This window comes from Oratosquilla oratoria, unplaced genomic scaffold (genome assembly GCF_046742065.1).
Source record: "Oratosquilla oratoria isolate Oo_2021 unplaced genomic scaffold, ASM4674206v1 SCAFFOLD118, whole genome shotgun sequence".
In the NCBI taxonomy this organism is placed as follows: domain Eukaryota; kingdom Metazoa; phylum Arthropoda; class Malacostraca; order Stomatopoda; family Squillidae; genus Oratosquilla; species Oratosquilla oratoria.
The window spans coordinates 324,147-347,500 of NW_027467475.1; the positions used below are offsets into that span (position 1 = coordinate 324,147).

A 23,354-nucleotide genomic window follows, 5' to 3' on the forward strand; every position below is an offset into this window, starting at 1 on the left:
ACCGTCCCACCCTTCCAATTGGGGAGAGTTTCAGTTTGTGTTGTTAAACCATATCATCATCATCATTATTAATGATTGTAGGCCTAATTATACTTGAAATAAAATCGGTCAATTTATAGTTTCACCTAACCAACGATTTTCATGTGTGGCTTATGTGTTTCTGGTGAGAAATGTTGTGATATGAACAATGGTGTACATCATTTCCGTTGCAAATGCATACTTTTCAAGTAATTAATTATTGAAGTTGAACTATGTCTACATCTCCCCAACGATGTGGGGGGACCTTTGGGAAATCAGGGTTTTTTGGGTTGGGAGCACTAATAAATTGAGTAATGTGTATTGCAAAACAAGTATAAAATGAACAAGAACACACAAAAAAGATAAAAAAAAAAAAAAAAAAAAAAAAAAAAATCACCTTTGAGGCCTGGAGTGTGGTCAGCTAACACGAGTGGTAGCCATGTTTGTTTACCAATGATTCAAAATATTTGTTGTTATATCCACTACATTTAGTGAAGGTCACTCCTTCCGCGCAGGAGTTGCTAACTATAAACTAACGTAACCTAACCTAATGTAACATAACCTAACCAAACCCAACATAACCTAACCAGACATAATTTAACCTACCCAAACCTAACCTAAGCAAACCTATTCTAACGTAACCTAGCCAAACCTATCCAATCCTAACGTAACCTAACCCAACCAAACCTAAATGAACGTAAACTTACCTAACCTAAGCAAACCTAACCTAACCTAAGCAAACCTAACCTAACCTAAGCAAACCTAACCTAACCTAAGCAAACCTAACCTAACCTAAGCAAACCTAACCTAAGCAAACCTAACCTAAGCAAACCTAACCTAAGCAAACCTAACCTAAGCAAACCTAACCTAACCTAACCTAACCTAAGCAAACCTAACCTAACCTAAGCAAACCTAACCTAAGCAAACCTAACCTAACCTAAGCAAACCTAACCTAACCTAAGCAAACCTAACCTATCTTAACCTAACCTATCTTAACCTAACCAAACCTAATGTAACCTAACCTAACCGAACGGTTAGGTTACGTTAGTTTACGGTTAGCGACTCCTGCGCGGGTGGAGTGGCCTTTGCTAAATGTGGCAGATATAACGACACATATTTTGAATTGTTGGTAAACAAACTTGGTTACCGCTCGTATTAGCCGACCACACTGTGGACTTCAAAGGTGAAATTTATGTTTTTTTAAATATCTTTTTTTTTATGTGTTCTTGTTCATTATTATTATATATCTGTTTTGCAATGCGCATTACTCGATTTATTAGTGCTCCCCACCCAAAAACCCCAATTTCCCACAGGTCCCCCCAGATTGTTGGGGAGATGTGGGCATAGTGCATAAATTCAATAATTAATTACTTGAAAAGTACGCATTTGTGATGGAAATGATGTACACCATCGTTCATATCACAACATTTCTCACCAGAAAAACATAAGCCATATATCAAAATCGTTGGTTGGGTGAAACTATAAATTGTCCAACTTTTGGCTGCCTTGGCCTTAAAGGGCTTTTACTGCCCTGCAAAACTTCTTTTGCTGTTCTGGCTAACAGATGGTAAAATTCTCCTGCTAATGTCCTTCAGGGCTCTGAAGTCACTAATCATCGGGTCTCACTAAACACCAACCAAAGTCGACCAACGCCGACCAAAGCCGACCAAAACCACACAATGATGGTTTTTGCTCAAATGCATAGTTTATATATAAAAAATAGTATATGGTTGCATTATTTGACCTATTTTCTTTAAAATGTGTGATTTCCATGTAAAATGATCAAATAGAAGTTACGTTTTTATCCTCTGCAAAATTACCAACCGGCAAACAACGCCGACCAAACCCAAACAAAGACGGCTTTTGCTCAAATGACAAAAACGTAACTTCTCTTTGATGATTTTACATGGAATTCACACATTTTAAAGAAAATAGGTCAAATAATGCAACCATATGCTATTTCTTACATATAAATCATGCATTAGGGCATAAACAGTCATTATGTGGTTTTGGTCGATGTTGGTTGGCGGTTGGTAATTTTGCAGAGGATAAAAACGTAACTTCTCTTTGATCATTTTACATGGAAATCACACATTTTAAAGAAAATAGGTCAAATAATGCAACCATATGCTAATTTTTATTTAAAATTATAAATTTGAGCAAAAGCCGTCATTGTTTGGGTTTGGTCGGTGTTGGTTGCCGGTTGCTAATTTTGCAGAGGATAAAAACGTAACTCTTTGATCATTTTACATGGAAATCACACATTTTAAAGAAAATAGGTCAAATAATGCAACCATGTGTTATTTTTTATATATAAACTATGCATTTGAGCAAAAACCGTCATTGTGTGGTTTTGGTCGGCTTTGGTCGGCGTTTAGTGAGACCGCTAATCATCTAATGCACTTAAAACAATTACTCCAAAGCAGGGTATGTTACTTATTTTCTTTTTAGATAATAAGACAGTGCTATCACTTTTCATTTGTTTCTTTACTCAAATGAAGAAAAAGTGAAAAATATATATATATATATATTTGCATTATCATAGGAAGTAAAAACCTACCCAAATCTATAAATAGAAATTATTCCCCTATCATATGAGCAAGTTTAACAGCAGCCACAAACTCAGTAATAAAAAATAAAATAAAATTATAAAGGAATTAAATACAGCATATTGATATTTTAAATGTGCCATTTACCTAATCTTAAATCAGGTAAGACTGGATAACTATCTATATACCACTCTCATTGATAACTGCAACCTCTACCATTTTTGTACAAAGATCTAATTAAATCGAAATAATTTCACTTTTGTACTGAGTCACAGTCGAAAGCTACTGGACAGTCACAGTGACAATCATCATGATTGTGACTGTCCAGTAGCTTTCGACTGTGACTCGGTACAGAAGTAAAAGTCAGTGACAGTCACAATGCAGTCAATACAGAATTATTCACAAAATATATATTTCTACATTGCATTACTTTTACATGTAAGCCAAATCAGTGTACTATTCTTATTTTTCTTCCTATATTCAGTATTTGAATCATGACTTTAAAGTTTATATGAATTAATCGACACAGCAGTCGACTGGTCCTCCATCCATTTGTTAAAAGTTAAAGTAGTTCCACAAATTTTAAATTATCAGTTTTGTTGATAATGATTCAACTCAGTTAGCTATTGTTGATGTCACTATTTCTTACCTCTGTAATATCTGGGGGAAGGTAACAGGTTTCAATCTTTATACTTAGATGTTTATACCATTTCCTTTCAATTTTGAATAATTTAGTAACCTTTCACCTTTCAGTTTTCTCTCGACGCTTACTTTCGCCAACTGTGTTTCAATGCGCAGTCGCATTTGCTAAAAATGCAACGTTTGATATATGAAATTAAATATTTCATAGATAGTTTTCACTGTGAAGGAATATTTGGGAAAACAAGAGGAGTTATTTATTAGACTGAATAACATAGCGTGACAAAAGTAAAATAATATGTATGTGTATATACACACACACAAAATACAGACCAATATAATATCCCTTACAAGCACAATTGCAAAAATATGCGAAATAGTTATTAAAAAAATGGACTAAACACATGGAAAAGAACAAAATATTATGCCCCAACCAATTTGGATTTAGAAGTGGAAGATCATGTACTCAAGATAATAGATTGATAGACATAATACAAGAAAGAGATGGCTGGGCAGATTGTGCCTTCCTGGACCCACAAAAGGCTTTCGACAAAGTATCACACAAAAAACTACTAAGAAAAATTGAACTAATAGGTGGAATACAAGGAAAATTATTGGAATGGATGGGAGACTTCTTGAAAGGAAGAAAAATGAGTGATACTAAGAGAAAATAACTCAAATGGGTAGGCATGATAAATGTACCCCCAAGGCTCTGTATTAGCTCCAATAATGTTTGCTATTTATATAAACGACATGGATGAAGGAATTAAATGCTACATATACTTCTTTGCAGATGATGCAAAACTATTGAAGAGAGTGAGTAAAGAAGAAGACTGTAAATCTTTTCAGGGAGATCTGAACAAAATCTGGAATTGGAGTAAGAAGAACGAAGAGAATTTCAACATTAAAAAATGTAGTATAATGGAATTTGGAAAAAAAATAGAATACCCGGTAAATACAAAATTGGAACAAAAGAAGTTACAAAAGTAAATTCAGTAAGAGACTTAGGAGTGATAATTTCAAATGACATGACACCAGACAAACATGTAAACAAAATAGTTGGAGAAACCCATAACCAAGATCAATGAAAATGGCCTTTAACTACATGGACGAGGAAATGGTGAAGAAAATTCTAGTTACACTGATAAGACCAAAATTAGAGTATGCAGCGTCACTATGGACACCCAGTATAAAAAATATATATATAGAATTCAAAGAGCACTAACGACGATGGCACCAACACTCTGTATGTTGACATATGAACAAAGATTAGACGAACTAAACTTATTAACTCTGGAGCAAAGAAGAGAAAGAGGCGATTTGATATCCATATACAAAATTATGAAAGGGATGAAAATCCTTGACAGGGATGATCTACTTAAATGGGACAGTAGAAATACAAGGGGACACAAGAAGAAACTTAAGAAGGACAGTTACAGAAGAGATCTGAAAAAGAATAGCTTTCCATCTAGAGTGATAGATACATGGAATAAATTGAAAGAGAAAACAGTGAGTGCTAAAACTATACACGACTTTAAGAAAGAACTGGATGCGGAAAGATACAACTGCGAGTTCCTACGAGCATAGCTCTTCTCCCGCAAAATACTATGTAAAAACTAAACATACACACACACACACACACACACTTTCAACGAACGGACGGCTTGAAGAACGTTCTGAAGAAAAGTGAAGATTGTGGATCCCAACGCAAAGAGAAGTGCCTTTTTGTATTTGCAGGATGGGGGGAAATTGCTCGTGGGGTAGTGGGAAAGTAAGGAAAGAGGAGAGGGGGAGGGATTGCTGGGGAAATGGAAGGTAATGAGGAGGTGGAGGAAATGGCCCTGACGGGCCGCCGAAAGGTAGACAAACGACCCCAAGACGAGTTGGATGATGACGACATGTCTAATAGGAATGTGAAGATTAGAGGTATAGATAGGAGCAATATAGCAGAAAGTGATGAGAATATTTTCAAGGGATTTAAAGAGAAAGGGGGGGACACAAACCCCCCCCCCCCGACTGACAAGACTAGAGAAGAAGGTTGATAAGGTGATCGAGGACTTGGAGAGTAGGTTAGGTCATATGAACACCATTTTACAAAGGGTTGAAAGATTGGAAGAACTGGAAAAGGCGAATAAAAACTTAACTGATGAAATAGAAGACCTAAAAAGACAGTTAAGAGAGGTAAAGGTGGAGAACGAGGAATTGAAGAAGAATAGTAAAGAAAACAGAGAAACGATAGCTAAAGAAAGTAAAAATTGGAAGAAAACCCAAGAAGGAAATAAGATTTCATTCACTGACATAGTCAAACAGCAATTGAAAGAACATACTGAAGACTCAGTTATTAAAGTGATGAGACAAAAGGAGAATATAGTAAGGGATTTAGCAGACAAGAAGAAATGTATAATTATATTAGGAATGGAAGAGAAACACAACACAGATAGAACCACAAGAATCAAAGAGGAAAATGAAAAAGTAAGCCAATTACTAGAATCAGTTCAGGAAGATGAACCAGAAATTATGAAACAAATCGAAGAGAAATTTAGACTCGGAAAGTATAGCACAGACAAGACCAGACCAATTAAGATTAAATTCAAGTCACAAACAACGGCAGAGAATATCTTATCCAAAACAGGGAAACTAGCAACAAGTGAACAATACAAAAAGATATGGATAAAAAGAGAAATGAATAAAGAGGAAAGAGAGGAAGAAAAGCAGAAAAGACTGGAAGCTAAGGCAAAAAATGAGAACAGAACGGAGTCAGAGAAAGAGAGATTCTATTGGAGAGTAGTGAACATGAAACTAAGGAAGTTCGACATACAAAAGAAAAACATAAGGGAAACAGAGAACACAATGGAAGTGGCAGAAAACTAAGAGTGTCTTACACAAATATAGATGGATTAATAACAGGATTGAATGAGCTGAATGATTATTTGAAAGAAAAAGAACCGGACATAATGGGAATTGTAGAAACAAAATTAAAAGGCCCACTACCACCCAACAGTGTAGGACATGATGCATACAATTATTGGATTAGAAACAGAGAGAAAAAGCAAGGGGGTGGAGTTATGTTCCTGACTAAGAAGGATATAAACGTGAAAGGTGTCATATATGGGAAGAATACAGTAGAGATGATTATGATAGAAGTGGAAGACAGAGATAAGAAGAGCAGAAAATTTGTGATCAATTATGTGCCTCCGAAAACAGCCTCATGGGAGGAGAGTGAATATAAAAGTATGTTAGAGGACACAAAGATAGCATTAACTAAAATAATGGAAGACGGAGGAAGAATAGTTATGATGGGCGACTTTAATTGCAAAGAAATCTGCTGGGAAGAAATGACAGTAAAGAGTGGTGATGACTCATGGGGAAATGCTCTACTTGAGATGATTACTGACCATTCAATGACACAATGGATACAAGAGAACACTAGGTATAGAAATGAAGAAGAACCATCGAGGCTAGACTTAATAATTACATCTGAACCTAGAATAGTGGACAAGATTGAATATAAAACACCAATAGGTAAAAGTGACCACATATTGATTGAACTGGAACTTAATGAAGAAAAATATATGAAAAGAAATGAACAATATAGAAAAGGAAGAATGATGTATGAAAAAACAAACTTTGATAAAATAAGAGAATTCTTCCAACAAGAAAACTGGGAAGAAATATACAAAGAAGAAACATCAGTGGAAGAGAAATGGAATATTTTGACAAAAATTTACAAAAAAGGAGTGGAAAAGTATGTCCCAAGACAAAAACAAGAAAAAGAATATGTAAAATGCTGGTACAACAAAAGTTGTAGGGAGTTAAAAGACAAAAGAGACAAAGCCTGGACCAGATGGAAAAAAGACAGAAGACCTGAAAAATGGAAAATATATACTGGTTATAGAAATGAATATGTACAAAAGTGCAGAGAGGAAAAAAGAAAATATGAAAAAGATGTTATAGAAAAGTGTAAAGATCAACCAAAACTATTCTACAGATTTGTAAACAATAAACTGAAAAACAAACAAGACTTGGAGAAATTGAGACAAGGAGGAGTTGAATACACTGAGGAAATGGAAATGGCAGAAATTATGAACAAACATTTTAAATCAGTGTTTACAAGGGAAAATATACAACCTGAAGAGATTGAGTGGAAAGAAAAAGTCCCCCCTATGGAAGAAATAGAAGTAACAAAGAATGAAATATTGACACACTTGGGTAATTTTGATGTCAGAAAATCGCATGGGCCAGATGAAATAGCAAACTGGATTCTGAAAGAATGCAGGAATGAACTGGCAGACAAAATACATAGCATAATAAGCAGTTCCTTGAAAGAAGGAAAAGTTCCAGAAGATTGGAAAAAAGCAAATATAGTACCTATATATAAAGGAGGAAATAAAGAAGAACCTACCAACTATAGACCAGTCTCTCTAACAAGTACAATAGCAAAAATTTGTGAAAGAATTATCAAAAGTAGATGGGTAAAATACTTGGAAAAAAACAACGTACTAAATCCAAGGCAATTTGGATTCAGACAAGGACGGTCATGCGTCACCAATTTAATATGTTTCTATTCAAGGCTAATAGATATAATACAAGAAAGAGATGGATGGGCTGATTGTGCATTTCTAGACCTAAAAAAAGCTTTTGACAAAGTACCACATAAGAAGTTGCTTAAGAAATTAGAATATGAAGGAGGAATACAAGGTAAATTGCTAAATTGGATGGAAGACTTTTTGCAAGAAAGAAAAATGAGAGTAGTGATAAGAGATCAGCACTCAAAATGGAATGAAGTAATAAGCGGTGTCCCGCAGGGAACAGTTCTGGCCCCAATAATGTTTGCTATATATATTAATGATATGGATGAAGGAATTGAAAGCTATATGAGCTTCTTTGCAGATGATGCAAAACTACTGAAAAGAGTGAAAACTGAAGAAGATTGTGAATCACTACAGAGAGATCTAAATAAAGTACAAGAATGGAGTAGGAAGTGGGAGATGGAGTTCAATACAAAAAAGTGTAGTATAATGGAATTTGGAAAAAGCAAAAACAGAATAACAGGATCATATAATTTGGGAGAAGAAGGAATAAAAAAAGTAGAAAATGAGAAGGACCTGGGAGTCATTGTTATGAATAATATGTCACCTGAGAAACATATAAATAAGATTTTTGGAGAAACTTATAATTTAATAAGAACAATCAAAGTGGCATTTACATACCTGGATGAAGAAATGGTGAGGAAAATCCTAATCACCCTGATAAGACCAAGATTGGAATATGCAGCAACGATATGGTCACCAAGTACAAAAAAATGTATAAAAAAAACTTGAAAGAATACAAAGAGCAATCACAAAACTGGCACCAACACTCTCAAAACTATCATATGAAGAGAGACTACAAAAACTTAAACTACAGACACTAGAGCAAAGAAGAGAGAGAGGAGATTTGATAGCTATTTACAGAATCATGAAAGGCATAGAAATTACTGATAGAGAGAATCTGATAAAATGGGATGACAGAAATACAAGAGGACACGGAAAGAAAATAAAAAAAGACAGCTATAGAAGAGATTTGAAAAAGAACAGCTTTCCTCACAGAGTAATAGACAGTTGGAACAAGTTAGATGAGAAAGTGGTGTGTGCAAAAACAATACATGAATTTAAAAATAGTTTAGATAAAATGAGATATGAAGACGGGACCCCACGAGCATAGCTCCCCTTCCCGTAAAATACAACTAGGTAAATACACACACACACATATATATATATATATATATATATATATATATATATATATATATATATATATATATATATATATACATACATATATATATATATATATACATATATATATGTATATATATATATATATATATATATATATATATATATGTATGTATATATATATATTATATGGTGGGAACGTAGAAAACACCAGACTCAGAAGTAGGTAATATATTCCCGACGTTTCGAGTCCTGTCCAGGACTCGTCCTCAGTGGATACAGTGGGATACAGATATCACATGGTCTTAATATACTTGTGCTCCTATCTGAGAGTTGACACCTTGACGTGGTGGATAGGCTTGAGAATCTTCATGATTACAGAAGCTAGGTCGATAGAGAGGAAATCTCTGCAGGGTCACCCATATCGAACAGGTTTTGTAGGAAAGATCAGATTGTATACGCCTCATATACATGACGAGTAGTATCGCCCAGTCATATAACCCACTCCCTCACTCACTCACTCACTGTCCGCCGACGGTCAAGCATCATTTCGCTGAGCTAAGCGCATCCTCTCAAACTTGCCGACTCAACACTTCATGCTCGTGTGACCGGCACTGCCAAGCACCAAACGACACACACACACACACGAACACACGCGATCAATCTAGTAGCCACCCAGTACTGACATACGATATTACGTATACTGACGGTCCTCCCCTGGATATATAATTAACATGTATGGTAGTAGACATCAATACGTAATTAATGTAGTTGCCCCACCCATGTGGGACAACAGACTAACAAGAGATTAATGTTAAGATCACGATTAAAGGCAACTCAAGAACTTGTCCATTCGGCACTTCCGGAGAGGAAAACTCTCTGGCAAGACGCGGAGGAGCGTCGGTTCTTGTGACGTGCCCCTAGTGTTAAGATTGTGTAGAACTGTGTATCTAAGTTTCAAAGAGTGTGACGAATAAAGAACAAAACTTAAAAGGTGTGTACCAAGTAACCCCTTTCTGGAGATGATGTAACGACCCCGTTACATCTTGTGTGTGCAAGTAACCCTCGGTGGAGATCATGTAACGATACCGTTACACCCATCCCGTTACACAGATAAAGAGCAGCTCAAACACACAGTTGCAGGACCCACTGCTAACTGACACGTCCCTGATGGCAAACAGGGAAATTCCTCATAGATATATGGGGTACCGTCATAATGACGGCGTGGACCATTGGGCACCCTATAGATATAGGGCTTCACCGAATATAATGAATAAGGTGACACCAGAGAAATACCTCACCAGAAACCAGTTGGCAAGGTGAGATTACTGCCAACCCCCCTTCATAGCCAACATGAATATGAATAGCACAATCAAAAGAAAACCGGGCATTCCTGTTGGATCATCGTCACCCAAAGGTCCAACCGCATTGCCTCGTGTGCTTACGGGCAGTGTGCCACCGAATGTGAGTAAGCACTGTCCAAGCAGATCCAAGTCTTGGACATTAAACAACATGAAGAAAATGAAGATCAACACTTACAACGTAAGAAGTCTCTCAGAAGACCACAGACTGGAGAGTTTAATGGAAGAACTAGACAACATCAAGTGGGACATCGTAGGACTGAGCGAAGTCCGAAGAACGGAAGAAAAGCTTATACAATTACAAGATGGTCACCACCTGTTCTACTATAGAGGTAAGGACAAAGAAAGATCTAGTGGAGTAGGATTCTTGATCAACCGAGAGGTTGCGGGTAACGTAATCAAATTCAGTAGTTTATCGGACAGGGTAACTTGGATTGTGATTAGGCTGTGTACAAGGTACACTCTAAAAATAGTTCAGGTTTATGCACCAACTTCACAGAGTTCAGACGAGGAAATTGAGTCGTTCTATGATGATTTAAGTCAAGTAATGGATCAAGAAAAAAGTAAGTACACTTTGGTAATAGGAGACTTTAATGCTAAAGTAGGGAAGAAGATGGGAGATGAGACGTGCATCGGGAAGTTTGGAGTAGGTGAAAGAAATGACAGAGGTGAGATGTTAGTCAATTTTGCAGAAAACTACAATATGGGGATAATGAACACTTTCTCCCAAAAGCGTGTAGGTCGTAAATGGACGTGGAGAAGTCCAAATGGAACAACAAAAAACGAAATAGACTTCATATTAGGAGATGAGAGCAAAAGCGTTAGCAATGTTACGTTGATAAATAAAGTCAACATAGGGAGTGACCATAGAATGGTAGGATACACAGTTAAATTCAACTTCAGAGCCGAGAGAAATAAACTAGTTTTAAAAAGGAAAATAAGCCTTGGAAAGGTTAAGGATAATAAAAAGAATTTTCGGTTGGAAATTAAAAATAGATTCAAAGCTCTAAGAACTAACGAGGACAGCGTGGAAGATATCAATGTGAATTTAGTGAGAAAGTAGGAAGTACAAAAAAACATTAGAGAAAACATACTCCAAAGCTACAAATGACCTAATTAAAAGAAGAAGGAACATGCAGATTAAAAACAGTAGAGACGAAATAGAAAGAGTAGAACTAAACAAGCTTATCAACAAAAGGCAGAGATTAGAGAAAAGAAAGAGAAACATGGACGAAATAGAAGAGACTATTCGGAAAAGTAAAAGTATTAAAGTGACCAAGCGTAAACATGCTTTAGGAAGACAGCAGATGATATGTTTGAAAGATAGAAATGGAGAAATAAATAAATGTAGAGACAAAATGGTAAAACGAGTAGAAGAATTTTACCAAGAGCTTTATTCGTCGAAGGTCGTAGTTGAGTCAGTAAATTCATGTGTAGACGTTAGTAGTGTACCAGAAATTACAATGGAAGAAGTAGAATTTGCTCTAAAAACTATGAAAAGAGGAAAAGCACCTGGGGAAGATGGTATATCAATAGATCTATTGAAAGACGCAGGTAAATTAGTTCATATTAAATTAGCTGAGTTGTACACCCAGTGCTTACATCAGGAAAGCGTTCCGGATGCGTGGTGCAATACTATGGTGATTTTGCTTCATAAAAAAGGAGACCAGAAGGACCTTAGTAACTATCGACCGATTAGCTTGCTATCAAACGTATATAAAGTATTCTCCAAGATCCTTACAAATAGACTGAGTCAAGTTTTAGATGGAAACCAACCGAGAGAACAGGCAGGCTTTAGAAGCGGATATTCAACTCTAGACCATTTGCAGGCGATAAACCAACTAATCGAGAAAACGACAGAATATAATATACCTCTGTGTTTAGCTTTTGTAGATTACGAGAAGGCCTTTGATTCAGTAGAACAAATAGCAATACTAAACTCGCTACGCAAACAGGGTACAAACGAACAGATTGTAAGAGTTTTAGAAAATATTTATTCGAAAGGTACCGCTATAGTTCGACTACATATAGATACAGAAAAAATCAGAATCGAGAAAGGAGTACGGCAAGGCGATACAATTTCACCCAAACTATTTACAGCTTGTTTAGAAGATATTTTCAGAAGGTTGAGTTGGGAAAAGAAAGGTTTGAAGATTAATGGCGAATATTTGAACCACCTAAGATTTGCAGATGACATCATTCTTATTTCAGAAAGAGCAGACGACTTGCAAGATATGCTGAGCGATCTAAACAAAGAAAGTATCAAAAATAGGTTTAAAAATGAATAAGAGTAAAACCAAAGTAATGTTCAACACGAAAGTCCAAAGTAAAGAGATTGTAATTGATGATGAGAGTCTTGAGGAAGTTGAAGAGTATAATCATTTAGGTCAGATGGTGAAGATGACGAAAGATCATGATAACGAGATAAAAAGACGCATTACAATTGGTTGGAAAATGTTTGGTAAGTATAATAAAATCCTGAGAGGCTCTCTACCTTTATGTTTGAAACGTAAAGTTTACAACCAATGCATTTTACCAACAATAATCTACGGATGTGAGACTTGGAAGCTGACGAGGGCGATGGAAACAAAGCTAAGGACTGCACAGAGAAGAATGGAGAGATCAATGATGGGAATAACACTGAGGGACCGAAAGAGAGCAAGTTGGGTGAGAGAGCAGACTAGAGTGAAATATATTGTGGAAGCAGTAAAAGAGAGGAAGTGGAATTGGACAGGTAAGTTGGTGCGAACGACTGATGAGCGATGGAGCAAATGTGTTACTGAATGGACGCCGCGAGATAGGAAGCGTGGAAGAGGGAGACCAGACAGAAGGTGGAGAGACGAGATCGAGAAGTTTGCAGGAGTGACGTGGCAGAGGGTGGCACGGTCGTGAGAATCATGGAATGCTATGAAGGAGGCCTTTGTTCAGCAGTGGACTTAGGATGGCTGATTTGATTGATTGATTGATTGATAATATACTAGTTGCTACGCCCGCCGGGGGCGGGGGGGGGGAACGCGGTAACCTGCCAGGGGGTGGGGAGAAGGTAGGCGCTGTGGCCTGGGTCAAGCGAGAGTGTGTGACCCAGGTCACTGCGCTTACCTTCTCTCCCCCCCCCCACTGGCAGGTTACCGCGATCCCCCCCGGCGGGCGTAGCAACTAGTATATTAAGACCATGTGATCTCTGTATCCCATTATATCCCCTGAGGACGTCGAAACGCCGAGAATAAATTACCTACTTCTGAGTCTGGTGTTTTCTACGTTTCTATCATTATGGTTCCCGGACTCCAGCTTTTTTCGTACACAAACACACACACACACACACACACACACACACACGCCTCACAAGCCAGAGAACCGGGGTTCGATTCCCCGGTCGGGCGGAGATAAATTGGGTTTGTCTCCTTTCACGTGTAGCCCCTGTTCACCTAGCAGCGAGTAGGCACGGGACGTTAATCAAGGAGTTGTGACCTTGCTGTCCCGGTGTGTGGTGTGTGAGTGGTCTCAGACCTACCCAGAGATCGGCTAATAAGGAGCTCTGAGCTCACTGCCGTAGGGTGGTGTCTGGCTGTCTCGACAGGGACTGCAGCAGATCCGAGGTGAATACACACACACACACACACACACACACACACACACACACACACACACACACACACACACACACACACACACACACACACACACACACACACACACACACACACACACACACACACACACACACACACACATGTATATATATACACACACACACACACACATATATATATATATATATATATATATATATATATATATATATATATATATATACATACATACATACATATAACAAGGCTTTTTCCCCCTTCCAAGGGAGGTAGCCAAAAAGGGAAAGGCATAAAAACACTCCCACCCATTTCATCCCTAAATACACTCCACACCCCTCCCACCCTCCCTCTCATCTGAGCACCTCCTGGATGACGGGTCATCCCTGCACCCAGCCCACCGCCCTGGGTCAGAAGCAGTGTCGCAAGACACAGCACATCCACTGCAAGGCCGCTTCATTAAATCGGCGACCCCCCCTCTCCGTCCCCCCTTGCAAGGAGAGGACGGGGAGAAATCCCTTCGGGCTGCGTCAAAATTTACTCACACATACTACCCCACCCCCCACCCCCCCCGCCCATTCCTCCTCATGCAATCACATCATCCATATACAACCATTCTCCACTCACCTCTGTGTAACGGGACGGGTGTAACGGTATCGTTACATCATCTCCATCCAACGTTACTTGTAGACACAAAATGTAACGGGGTCGTCACATCATCAGCAGAAAGGCTTCACTTGCACAAACACCTTTAAGTTTTTGTTCTTTATTTGTCGTATCTTGAACAACTTAGTTTACACACTATTACACAGTCTTATCACTAGGGCACGTCACTTAGAACCGACCGCTCTTGGGCTGTGTGAGCCAGTTTTCATGCCCGGAAATGATGAGTAGACAAATTCTAGAGTTGCCCTCAATCGTGAACTTATTTTATTGTCTTGTTAGTCTGTTGTCCCACAAGGGTGGGGCAACTGCATTAATTACGTATTGATGTCTACTATCATACATGTTAATTATATATCCAGGGGAGGACCGTCAGTATACGTAATATCGTATGTCAGTACTGGGTGGCTACTAGATTGATCGCGTGTGTTCGTCTGTGTGTGTGTGTCGTTTGGTGGTCGACGGTGTTGTCGCGAAGCCAAAGGATTCATGTGTCGTCCTGTAGGGTCATCCTAAAGTGTCTTCCTGAAGGGTTATCCTGAAGTGTCGTCCTGAAGGGTCATCCAGAAGGGTCACCCTGAAGGGTCATCCTGAAGGGTAGTCCTGAAGTGTCATCCTGAAGGGTGGTCCTGAAGGGTCATTCTGAAGGGTGGTCCTAAAGGGTCGTCTTGAAGGGTCGTCTTGAAGGGTCATCCTGTAAGGTCATACTGAGGAGTTGTTCTGCGGTCTTGAGGGGTCCTGCGGTCCTTAGGGGTCCTGCGGTCCTGAGGGGTCCTGCGGTCCTGAAGGGTCCTGCGATTTTGAGGGGTCCTGCGGTCCTGAGGGGTCCTGCGGTCCTGAGGGGTCCTGCGGTCCTGAGGGGTCCTGCGGTCCTGAGGGGTCCTGCGGTCCTGAGGGGTCCTGCGGTCCTGAGGGGTCCTGCGGTCCTGAGGGGTCCTGCGGTCCTGAGGGGTCCTGCGGTCCTGAGGGGTCCTGCGGTCCTGGTGGGTCCTGCGGTCCTGAGGGGTCCTGCGGTCCTGAGGGGTCCTGCGGTCCTGAGGGGTCCTGCGGTCCTGGGGGTCCTGCGGTTCTGGAGGGTCCTGCGGTTCTGAGGGGTCCTGCGGTCCTGAGGGGTCCTGCGGTCCTGAGGGGTCCTGCGGTCCTGAGGGGTCCTGCGATCCTGGGGGTCCTGCGGTCCTGAGGGGTCCTGCGGTCCTGAGGGGTCCTGCGGTCCTGGGGGTCCTGCGGTCCTGGGGGGTCCTGCGGTCCTGGGGGGTCCTGCGGTCCTGGGGTGTCCTGCGGTCCTGGGGGGTCCTGCGGTCCTGGGGTGTCCTGCGGTCCTGGGGTGTCCTGCGGTCCTGGGGTGTCCTGCGGTCCTGAGGGGTCCTGCGGTCCTGAGGTGTCCTGCGGTCCTGAGGGGTCCTGCGGTCCTGAGGGGTCCTGCGGTCCTGAGGGGTCCTGCGGTCCTGAGGGGTCCTGCGGTCCTGAGGGGTCCTGCGGTCCTGAGAGGTCCTGCGGTCCTGAGGGGTCCTGCGGTCCTGGGGGGGTCCTGCGGTCCTGGGGGGTCCTGCGGTCTTGGGGGGTCCTGCGGTCCTGGGGGGTCCTGCGGTCCTGGTGGGTCCTGCGGTCCTGGGGGGTCCTGCGGTCCTGGGGGGTCCTGCGGTCCTGAGGGGTCCTGCGGTCCTGAGGGGTCCTGCGGTCCTGAGGGGTCCTGCGGTCCTGAGGGGTCCTGCGGTCCTGAGGGGTCCTGCGGTCCTGAGGGGTCCTGCGGTCCTGAGGGGTCCTGCGGTCCTGAGGGGTCCTGCGGTCCTGAGGGGTCCTGCGGTCCTGAGGGGTCCTGCGGTCCTGAGGGGTCCTGCGGTCCTGAGGGGTCCTGCGGTCCTGAGGGGTCCTGCGGTCCTGAGGGGTCCTGCGGTCCTGGGGGTCCTGCGGTCCTGGGGGGTCCTGCGGTCCTGGGGGGTCCTGCGGTCCTGAGGGGTCCTGCGGTCCTGAGGGGTCCTGCGGTCCTGAGGGGTCCTGCGGTCCTGAGGGGTCCTGCGGTCCTGAGGGGTCCTGCGGTCCTGAGGGGTCCTGCGGTCCTGAGGGGTCCTGCGGTCCTGAGGGGTCCTGCGGTCCTGAGGGGTCCTGCGGTCCTGAGGGGTCCTGCGGTCCTGAGGGGTCCTGCGGTCCTGAGGGGTCCTGCGGTCCTGAGGGGTCCTGCGGTCCTGAGGGGTCCTGCGGTCCTGAGGGGTCCTGCGGTCCTGAGGGGTCCTGCGGTCCTGAGGGGTCCTGCGGTCCTGAGGGGTCCTGCGGTCCTGAGGGGTCCTGCGGTCCTGAGGGGTCCTCCGGTCCTGAGGGGTCCTGCGGTACCTGAGGGGTCCTGCGGTCCTGAGGGTTCCTGCGGTCCTGAGAGGTCCTGCGGTCCTGGGGGGTCCTGCGGTCCTGAGGGGTCCTGCGGTCCTGAGGGGTCCTGCGGTCCTGGGGGGTCCTGCGGTCCTGGGGGGTCCTGCGGTCCTGGGTGTCCTGCGGTCCTGAGGGGTCCTGCGGTCTTGGGGGGTCCTGCGGTCTTGGGGGGTCCTGCGGTCCTGGGGTGTCCTACGGTCCTGAGAGGTCCTGCGGTCCTGGGGGGTCCTGCGGTCCTGAGGGGTCCTGGGGGGTCCTGCGGTCCTGGGTGTCCTGCGGTCCTGAGGGGTCCTGCGGTCTTGGGGGGTCCTGCGGTCCTGGGGTGTCCTACGGTCCTGAGAGGTCCTGCGGTCCTGAGGGGTCCTGCGGTCCTGAGGGGTCCTGAGGGGTCCTGCGGTCCTGAGGTGTCCTGCGGTCCTGAGGTGTCCTGCGGTCCTGGGGGGGTCCTGCGGTCCTGGTGGGTCCTGCGGTCCTGGGGTGTCCTGCGGTCCTGGGGTGTCCTGCGGTCCTGGGGGGTCCTGCGGTCCTGGGGGGTCCTGCGGTCCTGAGAGGTCCTGCGGTCCTGGGGGGTCCTGCGGTCCTGGGGTGTCCTGCGGTCCTGAGGGGTCCTGCGGTCCTGGTGGGTCATGCGGTCCTGAGGTGTCCTGCGGTCCTTAGAGGTCCTGCGGTCCTGAGGGGTCCTGCGGTCCTGGGGGGTCCTGCGGCCCTGGGGGTTCCTGCGGTCTTGGGGGGTCCTCCGGTCCTGAGGGGTCCTGCGGTCCTGGGGTGTCCTGCGGTCCTGAGGGGTCCTACGGTCCTGGGGTGTCCTGCGTTCTGAGGGGTCCTTCTGTCCTGAGGGGTCCTGAAGGGTGAGAACTGGATTCACAAATGGTCCCACATACCGATAACGAGCCCTTTAGTGAAATCCGGGCGACTCTGAAATATTGATATCTGAATGTTGGTTTATGAGAATCACGTTGGGAACCATACAACTGAAGTGCATTGTTATATCTAACGTAATTCATTTCCATGACTGATTGTCTATCTATATCTATATATAACTATATATCTAAATCTATCTATATCTATGTCTGCCTGCCTGCATGCCTGTCTGCCTGCTTGTCTCTGTCTGTCTTCCTGTCCGCCTGCCTGCTGTCTGTCTGTCTATCTGTCTGTCTGCCTTCCTGCCTGCTTGCCTGTCTGCCTGTCTGTCTTTCTGTCTTTGCCTATCTGACTGTCTGTCTGTCTGTCTAGCTATCTAGCTATATTTCTTAGGACTATGAGTAGGTATAGTGCAATTGGAAGACTGGATAGAAGAGCACACTCAAAGTGGAAATACAAAATTAAGATTACCAGACTAGTGGAAAAAATAAGCTCAGTTAAATCTGACAAGGATATCTTGATGATTTGAGAAAAAAAATGAACGAGTCGTTTAAAAGATGTTTTCTCTCGGTATTTACAAAAGAGAAGAGAGATACGATACCTGACCTCAAGAAGGATGATGCAGACATAGTCATCGTATTAAAACCGTAGAGGAGGATTTGTAGATATTAATTTAAATTAGACAAATTTAGATTTAGGAGAGAAATACGCAGGAACTAGTTTACTAATAGAGTGGTGAGCGACTAGAATAGACTTAGTAACCATGTAGTGAGACCTGAAACTACTAGTTGTTTTAAAAGAAGGTTAGATATTTTTGTGGATGGGGATAAAGGTGTTAATGGACTTGGAACTGCCTAGTGTAGGCCTTATGGTCTCTTGCAGTCTCCTTTACTCTTATATTCCTATGTTCTCTCTTTTCTTCTGTTGTTCTCTCTCTTGGTGGTCTTTAATAAGGCGCTCTTCACACTAGCGGTTTCAATTATAGTATGAATGAATGGAAGCGTTCACAAAAATTCACGGTTCTCCCTTGACTATGCAATAACTCCGTGGTTTCCATGCGGTTCAAACCGGTAATATTAACAGGGCCTAACGCAGGGAGATTCTTAATGCTTTTTTGTGTCTTTTAAGTAGAGGTATGCCTTACTAACCTATCTCTTTGGGATCTATTTATGGATTCTACTTGGCAGCTTAGCATGAGCTGAAACAAAGACAGACTTAAGCAGGTAGAAAAAGACAGACATCAAATTTAGACACAGATAGACGAAGAAAAAGGTAAGGACAAAGGCGCATAGACTGATATATAGACAGACAGACAGACAGGCAGAGAGAAAAGAAGAGAAAAAAAAAGAGACAGAAGGAGAAAGTGAAAGAGAAAGGGGAAGATAGAAAAAGGGAAGGACAGAGAAAGGGAAGGACAGAGAAAGGGAAGGACAGAGAAAGGGAAGGACAGAGAAAGGGAAGGACAGAGAAAGGGGAAGACAGAGAAAGGGAAGGACAGAGAAAGGGGAAGACAGAGAAAGGGAAGGACAGAAAGAAAGGAAAATACAGAAAGGAAAAGAGAGAGAGAGAAAGGGAGAGACAGAAAAATGGAAATATAGAGAGAGAAAGGGAAAGGAAAAAAAAAAGACATAAGCACACACACAGGTCTAAATCACCACCCGCACAGTCCTAACAATCTTGTGATGCCCCAGTTAAAACAATTGTTAATATGAGTGCGAATATATACCAAATATAATGATTTATTGATATATGTTGTTGTTAATCACACCACCAGCAAATAAGTAATTGACAACCAGGTCGAACAACGAGTACAAACCAATCACTGTTTGAATTGGACAGTGTGAACAAAATGGTAAATTAAACATATAAATAGGTGTCGGGTTGCTCAAGTTGGTGCACACGCATATGTGAACATATGTACACACTTATGTGCACATGCGTAAGAAAGTACACATAAATTCTCCCTCTCTCTCTCTCTCTCTCTCTCTCTCTCTCTCTCTCTCTCTCTCTCTCTCTTTCACACACATACACACACAGTCACACACACTCTCTATCTCTCTCTCTCTCTCTCTCTCACACACACACACACACACACACACACACACACACACACACACACACACACACACACACACACACACACACACACACACACACACACACACACACACACACACACACACACACACACACACACACACACACACACACACACACACACACACACACACACACACACACACACACACACACACACAGAGCACGCTCGATTACACAGACCTATTGATTGCTCTGTTCCTTGTAATCAGTATTCGGGTTATTTATGGCATTTTTCAACAGATAAAAGTTTTTAATTTCCTTTTTGGAAGAAGTATATGTGGAACACGCCGCTGCGTCATTTAGTGGACCATTCCACTTATTGCATTGTGGTAAAGTATTGTTTTGGTACGTTAAGGTTCCTTACCATGTCACGATGTTTCATAACTTTGAGCTTTGCTTCAAACCGTTTCATTGTTTTTTTTTTTTTCATTTTTCATATTCAGCATTAAAGGAAACAGTCTGGTATTTCTGTGATTTATGTCCTGCGATTTATTGTTGATATTGTTACAAATGTTATGTTTTGTAATTATTATTTTTGTTATCGATTCATTTGATTTATTAATTTGTTTATGTCTACATTTATTTGTGTATATAATTTTTGTTTGTTTATTTCTTCATTTATTCATCTGTAAATTTATATCAATTTCTTTAATCAGCTTCTCTAATAACTTGTTATTCATTTATCTATTTTGATGACAATGAGCCATCCACCATTGGCTGTTGTAGGCTGATAGTCATACAGAGTATATCATACAAATAGGGATGTTTATTCACTGAGGTTGTCTTTGTACTCAAAGGTTGTGGATCAACAAGCCTGTTTATTATCAGATTAAATAATTCTCCATTATAGTATGAGGAAAATAAATAAACAGAAAAATAAATATATTTGACATTCAACTATATAATTATGTTAAAACTGTCAAGGAGGTTAATTAGTACAAGTTCAGTAAAGAGTACGTATTCCTTGATATTTCATACTAATTACCATCTCATCCTCATTGCTGTCTGTGTTTGAAGAAATATCATATTCTGAAAAAAAATGTGCGATTATATTTTGAGAATAAAGGAAATATACTATTTTGAAAATATGTCTTTATATATTAAGGACAGAAGAGATATTGCTTTGAAAAACAAAAAACAAAACAAAACAAAACTTGTGCACATATTTTGAGAAAAAATATGTGTGTTCGTAACCTGTGAACGTTTTAATCTTCATGTAAATTTTAGTTGTGACCCATGTGAGTGCCTAAGATGTGCTCAAGATAATCACCTCAATGTTGATTTCCGATAATAATTGTTGCCTCGAGTCACAAAGGATTATAAAGGCGGAGCATGCCGACAGGAGACCTTTGGTCCATATCTTGGTCGGATGCGAAAAAAAAATCATAATAGTAATAAATGAATAAATAAAAACTATAATAACGTAAATAACATATAAAATACATAGATAAATTCATAAACAAACAGGTAAATAGTAAATAATGATATATTGACATATAACTAATAATAAATAAAAATCAAACAAACATATGATAAAAAAACAAAAACAAATAATATGAAATAAATTATAATCATAACAGCATCTTGCTTAGGTGTTTATCTAAATGATTCTTAAAAGCTTCGAACTGAACTACATTGCACTACCTGTAAAATAGATGATAACCATCACAGCATCTTGCTTAGGTGTTTATCTAAATGATTCTTAAAGCTTCGAACTGAACTACATTGCACTGCCTCTGCAGGAAGTTGCATCCAATGGAAACCGAAAACCCCACAGAAGCTTCCTACAGACATTTCTAGGAAGAAACTTTGATCTCGTGTCTGTTCTATTAGTGTGTGGAACTGTTTGTCTCTGTCTGTCCCTGTCTCTCTGTCTCTGTCTCTGTCTCGGTATGTCTGTCTATATGTCTGTCTGTCTGTCTGTCTGTCTGCCTACCTCTCTCTCCTCTCTCTCCTTTCTCTCTCTCCTCTCCTCTCTCTCCTCTCCTCTCTCTCCTCTCCTCTCTCTTCCACTCCGTCTCTCCTACTCTGTCTCTCCTACTCTGTCTCTCCTCTCTCTCCTCTCTCTTTCTCTCTCTCTCTCTCTCTCTCTCTCTCTCTCTCTCTCTCTCTCTCTCTCTCTCTCTCTCTCTCTCTCTCTCTCTCTCTCTCTTTCTCTTTCTCTTTCTCTTTCTCTTTCTCTCTGTCTCTTTCTCTCTCTCTTTCTCCTGACTTCAAACTATTCAATTCATCTCCCTGGCTTGCCCTACCACACCGGGAGTTAAGACGAGGCTTGTAGGCAAAGACACACTCGCTTATATACAAACATGTACACCTATATAAGAATTTAAACATACACATATATTTGCAAGATCTCACCTACGCTGGAACCTATAAATAGAGACGTAGGTACACACAAGCACACATATATATATACACACATACACACAAGCGCACACACATACATAAACGCACACACACTTATACACACACACACACACACGCTTACACACACACAACTCACGCCATTTAGTTCTTTACGTTTTGAATGTCTTCCACATAAAAAACAAAGAAATAAGTAAACAATCAAATAGTTTAACGTAGTATAAGAAACAATTGGAGCATAGGATTTATCTCTGAAGATTAAGAGAATTGGAGGAAATGTGGCCGAGATATTGAGGCACGGAGAAAAGGGCATGAGGTGTTCGCTGAGTGGAAGGAGAGTTTCGAGGCATAACAGGGGAGAAAATGAGTAAGAGCGGAACATGTGTCCTTGAGAAAGAGATAAAGAGAAAATCGTGGAGTAAGTATTGCAAAAGATGTATGAGAGACTAAGAGGTGATACACACAGACATGGAGATAATGTCGACCAAAATATTTGAGAGACAAAGATATACTTACGACGAAGGAATATAAGAGTGGAAAAAGTATCCTGGAAAAGGAGAAAGAGAAAATCGTGGAGTAAGTATTGCAAAATATGTAAGAGAGACTAAGGGCTGATACACAGAGACATAGAGATAATGTCGACCAAAATCTTGAAGAGACGAAGATATACTTACGAGAAAGGAATGTAAGAGCGAAACAAATATTTTGGAGAAAGATGGAGAGAAAATCGTGGAGTAAATATTGCAAAAGATAAAAGAGGGGCTGATACACAGAGACACGGAGATAATGTCGAACAAGATATTTGACAGACAAAGATATACTTACGACGAAGGAATATAGATGTCACAGAAGAATAAGGAAGAACAAGAAGAACTAGTGCAACAAATAAAAAAAAGCTAATTATGCGACCTAGTTATGGACCAAAAGGTCTCCTGTCAGCATGCTCCGTCTTTGTAATCCTTTGTAATTTTCAAAAGAGAACTAGAGAAACGAACGGAAAGAGAGGTGATGACAGGAAGAAGAGAATAAAGAGGTTCTTGAATTTAGAGAGCAAAGGGAAGGTGATAAGGGAAGGAAAGAGGGAGGGAGAACAATTTAAGAGACGGAATAGAAATGGATGAGGAAAGAATGTAA

At 41.4% G+C, this 23,354-nt stretch overlaps 1 protein-coding gene across 13 annotated transcripts in view; it reads right to left on the reverse strand.

Moving 5' to 3' along the window:
- The window catches only part of LOC143022568 (cysteine--tRNA ligase, cytoplasmic-like), a 118,517-nt gene extending 114,452 nt beyond the window's left edge, over nucleotides 1-4,065 (reverse strand). For 10 of the 13 annotated variants that reach the window (XR_012966097.1, XM_076180838.1, XM_076180849.1 and 7 more), the window contains exon 1: nucleotides 3,217-4,065. The gene's annotated coding sequence lies outside the window, so the exon portion shown is untranslated. Of the gene's footprint in view, nucleotides 1-2,714; nucleotides 3,090-3,216 lie in introns of those variants that run through there. The other 3 variants (XM_076180840.1, XM_076180839.1, XM_076180848.1) reach the window with 3 other exon arrangements.
- Between the last annotated feature and the right edge of the window lie 19,289 nt (nucleotides 4,066-23,354).